This window comes from Castanea sativa, chromosome 2 (assembly GCF_040712315.1).
Source record: "Castanea sativa cultivar Marrone di Chiusa Pesio chromosome 2, ASM4071231v1".
Lineage (NCBI taxonomy): Eukaryota > Viridiplantae > Streptophyta > Magnoliopsida > Fagales > Fagaceae > Castanea > Castanea sativa.
The window spans coordinates 50,258,453-50,267,627 of NC_134014.1; the positions used below are offsets into that span (position 1 = coordinate 50,258,453).

General features: G+C 33.2%; 1 long non-coding RNA gene across 1 annotated transcript in view; it reads left to right on the forward strand.

The window, feature by feature from the left end:
• LOC142623525 (uncharacterized) overlaps positions 1–6,310 on the forward strand; it is a 31,345-nt gene extending 25,035 nt beyond the window's left edge. The window contains exons 3-4 of the long non-coding RNA XR_012842163.1: positions 6,037–6,083; positions 6,181–6,310. This is a non-coding gene — a long non-coding RNA (uncharacterized LOC142623525). The remainder of the gene's footprint in view (positions 1–6,036; positions 6,084–6,180) is intronic.
• The last annotated feature ends 2,865 nt before the right edge of the window (positions 6,311–9,175 follow it).

Consider the following 9,175-nt stretch of genomic DNA (forward strand, 5'->3'; position numbering starts at 1 on the left):
AAATTTTCAAAAACATTTAAGTGGCAAAATATGCATAGCTAATGTTCCACCTGTAACTCGATTTTCAAAAATATGGGCATTTTGCTAAATAGTTTCAAAACAGAGACATTTTGCTGTATAGTTTGTAAATTAGGGCCGAATATCCATTTTCCCCCTTTTTATCTATCAAGTACTATTGGAAACAATTTGTGTAGCTCTAGAGATAGTAAAATATTCGCATCTATATGTGCAAAAATTTCAGTTTATTTTAATATAAGAACTTACTTTTTTTATTTTGCATAACCACTTTTCAAAAACACCAACATTAGATTATTCATTCTACTATATATTTTACTTAAATACCATTTCTTCATCAAATGTTTTACTAATATTTTTGTCAAATCATCTCTTTCACTCTAATCTCTACTCTAAAGTCACAACACCACCACCAACCCACAACTCCTATCCTCTCTCTTTCTCAACCATAAACTCACCCATATTTAAACTCAGATTTTCAAGCCAAACAAAAAACACCACAGACAAAATCCCAACTACCATCACCACCCTCAACCACCTTGCTGCCACCACAAACCCCTATACTACATCGAAACACAACACCAATTTCACCCCAACCATCACCAAAAACCACTATAGTTGCCACTTGACAAAACCCCACTACCCAATACCCAAGCCACCAAAAAAACCCATCCATATGCCCACAGATCTCAACTCGATAGAAAAGAACCCAAGATCTAGTGAAGTAGAGACCTAAACCACCATGCCACCAGCACCACACCAAAATCTAGCTCATTTGTCATGGTAGAGGTCACATTAGAGATCCCCAAATTGCATTACTGCAAGGACTGATGTGACACCAATCTCTTAGTATTGCATGTCACTATTGCATTCGATTCATGCGTGTTGGTTGAGAAATTTTTTGACTAGAGCTGTAACAGCCTTCCCATGTCTTGTTGGAGTCACCTCTGCGTTGTGGTGAAAAGTGAATTACGAAAGACACAAGTAGTGAGAGAGAGGAATTGATACTGAGAGAGAACTAGAGGAGAAGGTTGAAGAAATAGAAATTGGGAGATGTTGGCACTGTATTTTGTTTGACCTCGATTTCCATGCCAAAATGTCAATTTGAGCTTTGAAATTCAAAAGAAGAAGAAGAAGAAGACATTTCTAACATGGAAAAATAAGGAATATTACATGAAATAAATTGATTTGCCCTAATTAGTTGTTGGATAAATTATTTCAATGGTTCAAGAGCCCAAAATCCCAAAATTTCCTCATATAATTAACTAAGTTTGATTGAGTTTGACTAAGTTGTTCGACATTAAAATTAGCTCCAAATTCATCTAACCACCAAATTCCAATTTACTTTAACCTAATCATCATTTCAAATTATTTGACTTATTTTAACTAAGTTTGACCAACCCTAATCAAGGTTTAGTCAATATTTGACCAAAATTTTAACCATCCAATCGTAATAAATTTGTGATCATGTTAAAGATCATGAAATTGTCTTTAAAATGATTGTTCACAGGCCCAAATTGTAGTTGAAACAAGAAAGATATTATTGAATCTTTGATAATAAAAAACAGCCATTTTTGTAATTTTTTATTATAGTTTAATCTCGATTAAATTATAATCAAACGACCACAGATTGGTTCAAAGTGAGGAGTCATTGAAAATGTCTCATGGTGAACTTCAATTTAGCATGGATGGCAAAAACCCCACTTGAATTAAAAGAATATATATATATATATATATATATATATATATATATATATATATATATATATATATATATATAAAAGTAAAAACTTTATGCAAAATCATGATTTTATCACCAATTTCCGAAGCCTCCAACTTGCTAAATCAGAGTATTGGGACAATAAAACAAACATATTTACAAAATAGGCATCAAAATCCTTCCAATGACACTTTTATTTTTTGGGGACCAAAAGTTGTTTTTCGGGGCGTCTTCACACAAACAACTGTTTTGTTTCAGCCATAATTTATGCACAAATCCAGAATATCATTGAATTAGGATCAATTATGCATGTCAAAGAAAAAATTGCTCGACAATATCATTTTTGGATTGAGAGATATCACATGCACAATATACGCAAATATCAGCTTTGCAAATTTCTACGCTGAAAAACACCCTTCTTCCAACTGGACTATCTTCGTGACCGCTGCTCTAAATTGAATAAAGCTGGAACCTTTAGAAGTGGACTGCAAGGACTTTTTTAAGGATTGCAAGAACACAAAAATCCAAGTTCTAGAAGACCTCCAAACAGCTGCTCAAAGATAAGATCCGAAACAGTAGAAAATGGGGACCGAAAAGGCCTAGACGCTTGTAGAAAAATGAGATGGCCAGCAGACCCAGCCCACCCTGCCATTTGCCTGGCTCATGGTAGGGTTGAGCCTAATGGCCAACCCATTTCCCTTTAAATATTGTCCCCTTTCCCCATTTATTTGATCATCAATCTTTACCCATCATCAAATATCATCTTTTTTTAATCTAATCCTAAGATTCCAAATCCTCTTTTCCTAAAATTTCCAGCACTAAATTAAGGCCTCTTTAGCCTTCTAATCACCCCCAAAGTAAGCCTCTTCCCCCTTTTATTGCTTTATTAGTCTAGATTTCCATTTAAGTATAGATTTCATATTTTCCTTTATTTTATGTATGCTTTTTTTGTTCGTTGAGAAAATACTTTATGTATGCTATGTGAGTAGTATATTATCTCTATGCTTCTAAGCTTAGATTAATGTATTAACTATGCTCTTATATTATTGCCTCTATATATGCCTATATTCCCACATACACCTTGATGTACACAATCATATATTGATAGATCCACGGGTATAGAGTTTTAACCAAGGTGTGGATTTATGCTTTTTGTGAATAAATTTATCTATATTGATCTTTGTATACCTTTAGTTTATATATCCATGCTTTATGTCTTTAAATATCTAGATCTTGATATTCATATATATGCACCTATTATTTATTTATTTAAGTCCTTTGATCTTTATATTCATATGTATATAGCTATATGTTTGAATTCTAGCTTGTCAAAAAGTCTAAAGTTTGAGCTTGGCCTAGATTTAGTAGTCAAGCTAAGCTTGAGTTCAGTATCAAGGTTTTGAGCTTGCGATTCAACACAAGAATTATTATACTCATATCAAGCTTATTACCATGCTCATAAATGAGTCTAGGCTCAACTTATTTTGTATCGAGTCCAAATGTCCACGAGCCTATTCATGAACAATTTTTTATTTCCCCTTTTTGAGCTCAACTCATTTATTAAACAAGCTTATAACTAAGGCTCAGGCTTGACTTGTGTATAAATAAATAAACATGAATGAGTTTCTTTATTGAGTTAAGCCTAAGTTGTTTATGAATGAATTGGTTCATTTACAACCCTTCTTCTTCTACGACTTATTAAAATGATGAGTTTATGTAAAAGTGACTTTTTATCATTTACAATTAACCACTTCATCAAGTTGTGGGAAAAGTTATAGTCTTAGATTTATTGAAAGGATGGCTATGTGAACACCTTTTGTTCATCTGCTATGACATCCTCACCGTGGCAAAGATCCGGTTGGGAGAAAATTGGAAAAGAAGAAAAGAGGGAGGTGGTGAAGAAAATAAGAGACTGAAAGAGATAAAATCTTAATTTTTCTTTAAAAAAACAAGAAGCTTTTTGGGATTAAAAATTGTAAAATGAGACAAAACAATGTTGTTAGAGAGGGGTTAACAACTTTTGATAAGATTGGACATAAGGATGACATTGAAAACAAATATAAACTAGCCAATGTGGTTTACCTTGGGAATGAACGAGGAGGAGTCAGAAGTAATGGGCTTACGATCCGCTTGTTGCAATTGCGTTAAGGCCCCCATATGTAAAAAGGCCCAGCTACTAATCAAAAAGCAATAAGAAATTAAGGATGTAAGAGTATTAATTAATCATTTATTAGTTAATACATAAAATATAATATTTTTTAAAAATAAAAATACTAAAATTACTTCAATTTCTATCTTTCACCTAATAAATTATTGGCAATGAATATGATTGGACCTCCTAATAAATATTTTAATTTTTTTGTGATTGATGAAACATATCACTCGTTTAAAAAAGAGAAATACTATGTTCATAACATTTTTACAATAAATCATAGGTGACAAATTGTTATTAGCTTTAATTTAAACTTACCGCTGAAATCACTTTTTTTTTTCCTACCAATAACTACTCATAACAAACTGTCACTTATAATTTATTGTGAAAGTGTTGTGAAAATATTATGAATATATTATTTCTCTATAAAAAAAATTATCTTCATTTAATGTATAACCAATGGTTGGTTTTCTCTGTGTGGGAGTTCTAGAATGTAGGACTTATACTCTTCTAGAAGCTAGAAAATCACTTACTCTCTCTCTCTCTACAACAAAACAAAACTGAAATAAACATAAAAACAAAAAATCTTAAACCTCGTTCTTTGGAAAATTTTGCTGGAAATTTTGCCACAAACCATATTTAAAGCATTAAAAGTAATTTTTTAAAGCTTCTTCTTTATAGTTGTGTTGGACCTTCTTCTCCGTTCCTTTCAGAGTTGTGTTAAAAAAATGTCATTTTGTGGTAAGGATTTTTGTGCATAATGAAATCTTCTGTTGGCAAATTTCGTTGAAGGATAAGGATTTTATTTATTTATTTTTTTTTTATAGGAATTAAAGGATAAGTATTAAATTACATGATTTGCATATGGTAGAATGGTAGTAAATAAGAACATTTCAAAATTAATATCAAGTGGTTAAATTTTCAAACCAAAAGTTTAGTCTGATTGGTTTTGTAAAAACACACTACATTTTTTGGTAATTGGTATAGCTGAAAACACAAGTCAACTGAAATTATTTTCCGTGGCCAACAAAAAACAAGCAAAATAGGGCAGAAAAGGTTTTTTTGGAACTTATATATACATATTCAACAAACCATTCCCAAATAAATTTCATTACAAAAAACTCTCCTAATGATAACTTCTCTCTTGGCCCCCTCTCTCTTCGTATACAAACTGTTGACCAACGGTTGATTTTTCCCAAAGGACATTTTTTTAAAACTCAAATCAATTGCTTTTGCACTTGATATTTATATTTCAGTCTATTTCAGGTAATAAAAGTTTTTCTCATATCTTTTTCAAAAAAAAAAGAAAAAAAAAAGTTTTTCTCATATAATTTTTTTTTTGAAATTACAAGAAATATTAATGATTTTTGTAAGAGTCAACTGATAGGGAGAGGAGAATTTCATAATTTGACATTTATGACCTATTTTATTTCAGGTAATATAATTTGACAATTATATTACGCTACTCAATATTTTCTAATTGGATGCAAATTTTGGCAAATTTACTGTTAACATTATCTTCGTATATTCTCTATACTTGCAAAATTTCAAGGTAATCAATTTATCTGACAGCTTTCAATGTAATATTAACCATTGCGCTATCTATTGCTTGAATGCATATCACGATCAGAACTATAAAATGATATTCCTTGCAGAGGCTGGGCGTGTCACCAAGAGATTGTTTTGTAGTGGAGGATAGCGTTATTGGACTACAGGTATTGTGATTTGTAATAATCAGTTACTGTACATGCTTAAAAACGAGGAGTTTTGAGAGAATTGTTAAAAATAATCTTGGATTCTTATGTTAATAGGGTAGGTATTCTATATATATCCGTTCCATTGATTTACCACAAATTTGAGTTATTGTTCCACATTTTTTTCTCTTATTTAGCGTACACATTGAATCAAGCCTTTTCAACCATGATGAATCCCAAAGAAAACTAAATTTGTAGGCTGCAACAAGAGCAGGCCTGGGATGTCATGTGCGATTTCCTACACATCTTCAGCAGCTGAACAGGTCAAGCCTTTCCCTCTTTCTTTCTTAAACACAGAAAATTACTGACAATTTTTTACGTATGTTGGCAATTGATTGCCAATAGTTGCTTCATGAGAGTACTGAATTATTTTTTGATTTAATATTTTAATGTAGGATTTTAAAGATGCAATAGCCATCTATCCAGATTTGAGTAATTTGAGGTATGGTTGCCAGTTCCTCTATAAATGCTTGCAATTCTGATTTTATTATTTTATATTGCCTGACATCTTACACGTGGGTTTTGCACCATCCATGCAGATTGAAAGACCTGGAGTTATTACTTCAAAAAGTGGCCCCTTCCAGTTAACAAATGCGTCGATTTTTTCTAAACTTCCAGAAGAGCCTGCGTAGTTTTTGTAGAATTTTGGCTGTGATTGAAGTTTACCCATTCATCTATGGCATTTTCATTGAAGTTAAAAAATCACCCTTTTCATTTACTCGGGAAAAAAAGGGGGTGGGGGGTTTGTGTTTGTATAGATGGTCCGTATACCGAATTACCAAAAATGTAAAGTTTGTGAAATGATTTGATTGGAAGGCATTCTACCAATGGAGCTCATTCTCTCTCTTTAAAATGATCATTAAGTATTGAATGACACCATTTTATTCTTGGGCTGTACGAACAAGTTCAAAGTGCCCCACAAAAGAATGGTTAATAAGTCTAGGAACACAACTTTTACCACAACTTCTTTTTACAGTTGTAAACAAGTTGAATTTTGTCGAATAGTGAATATTCTAGCCAGCTTTACAATAAAAATAAAATATTCAAGCTTAGCTTGACTTCAAACCAAGCCTATAAATAATGTTTGAGTTGATTGATTCATTAGTCAAGTTGAGCTTAAGCTCATATGAAGTTTTTGAGTTTGAGATCTAAGTCTAACACAAATACATTATCATGCTTATATCAAGCCTATTTAATTTGGGCTAGTGATTCTAACTCCTAACTAATTATATAGTCTTAGTAAATTATGAGTTTATTTGTCAAGCTCATATCAAACTTATTACAAAGCCATAAATAAGTCTAAGTTTAGCTTTTTTTTTTGTATTGATCTTGTTCATGACCATTTTTTTTGGCTTGACCGTTTATTAAACAAACCTAAAATTAAGACTTAAACTTGGTTTGTTTATAAATAAACAAATATGAACAAGCATGAATAAACCTAAAACACAACCATGTTTGAGCTCTAACTTATCAAAAAATCTAAAAGCTTGAGATTAGTTTAACTAATGAGCTCGGTTTGATTTATTAGTCAAGCTAAGTTGAAGCTCAATATCAAGGTTTTGAGCTTGAGATCCAACACAAGAATTATCATGCTTATATCAAGCTTATTGTCAAGCCTTTTTGGTTTAGATCAGTGGTCTCAACTCCCAGTTAATTGAAATTTTAGTGAGATATGAGTTTATTTTTCAAGCTCATATCAAGTTTATTACCAAGTTTATAAATGAGCTTAGGCTCAACTTGTTTTGTATGAAGCCCAAATGTCCAAGAGCCTATTCATGAACAATTATTTTTCTTTTTGGGTTCAGCTCATTATTTAAACAAGCCTTAAAATTAAAACTCAAGCTTGGCTTGCGGATAAATAAATAAACATGAATGAGTATTTTATTGAGTTAAGTCTAAGCTACTTATGTACATTTTGGTTCATTTACAATCCCACTCATTCCTCAACTTATTGAAGTAGTTGACTGTCCCTCAGTTGTAGTAAAGAAAAAAAAAAGGGGTGATGAGTTGATGTAAAAATGACTATTTATTATTCAAAAGATCTAATAAAAAAACAAGAGAACCCAATATCTAATAAGGAAGACTATTTTGAAGTAACTTTTGAGCTCTTCAGGTAGCAAAGAAACCAAATTCAGCTCAAATTTACGCCATTGGAAGGTATGGTTGTAGAGAGAGAAAATTCCCGACCTATCACAAGCTGACACATCATACTACCAAAGTCCACAAAATACAACCAATTACAAAGCGCCACGTACTGCTGCTAGGTTTTGCCATCGCTATTCAGAAACCAATAGAAATTTGCCAAGTGTCATTGAAATAAAGGCATGAAACTGCATCAGCAGGTGTAAGCAATGACACAAGCAACTCCGCACATGTAAGCGATGACACAGGCAGCCTCGCACGTGTAAGCAGTGACACAAGCACTCAGCACATGTAAGCGATGACACAGGCAGCCTCGCACGTGTAAGCAGTGACACAAGCACTCAGCACGTGTAAGCGATGACATAAGCGGACCAATCAAACTCCGCCACGTGTCGCTCACCTACCCCTAAACTCCTATAAATAGAAGCCTTCCTAAGACATTTAGGAGAACAGACAGGAGACAAGACAGACAGGACAGAGACAGAGAACAAACAGACAGAGAGGACGGAGACAGAAGGAAGAAGATATCTTGAGTTCAGAAATCCAGAAGCTCTGCCGGAATCAAACCCCGAAGCCTCCAAGAACTTCAAGAACTTCAACCTCGAATGCAAACAACATTCGAAGCAAAATCATCCAAACTACTCGTCCAGATCTCAAAGTCCACTGGAATCAAGCTTAAAAGCCTCCAGAAACCTCAACAAACCACAAATTGGTGAAGCTCTACGGATTCAAGCCTCCAAAGCCTCGAAGAACTTCCACCACAAACCTTCAAATACGAAGAACAATCAAAGAGGAATCATCCAAATCATATTCCTAAATCTCAAAGTTCACTGGAATCAAGCTCAAAAGCCTCCAGAAACCTCAACAAACCATAAATCAACGAAGCTCTACGGAATCAAGCCTCTAAAGCACCGAAGAACTTCCACCACAAACCTTCAAACACGAAGAACACACGAAGAACACGAAGAACACACGAAGAACACGAAGAACACGAAGAACACGAAGAACAAAGAATTTCTAACAAGCTCATAGCTAGAGATTCATTGTAATTCCGTTTCAAAGATCTTCGATCCATTCCTCAGCCAAATTGAAGAATATCTTATGTTCAAATCAAAATCACATTACCACAATTCCAATCAAAAATCTTTCAAGGAGATCGAATCAGAGGATCACTCTTTTGTAATTACAGAGAATTGTACCACACATTTATCAATACAAATTCGCATTTGCGAAACTATTTTACTTGTTTGATTTATTTCGAACTAAGAAATTTAGTCGTCTACAAATTCTGGCACGCCCGGTGGGACCTCTCTGCCTCTCATCTCTTTCTCCTTCAAAAGAAAAGAAATTCGATCTGCTACTAGCTTCGATGGCTTCTAACAAGAATGCTCA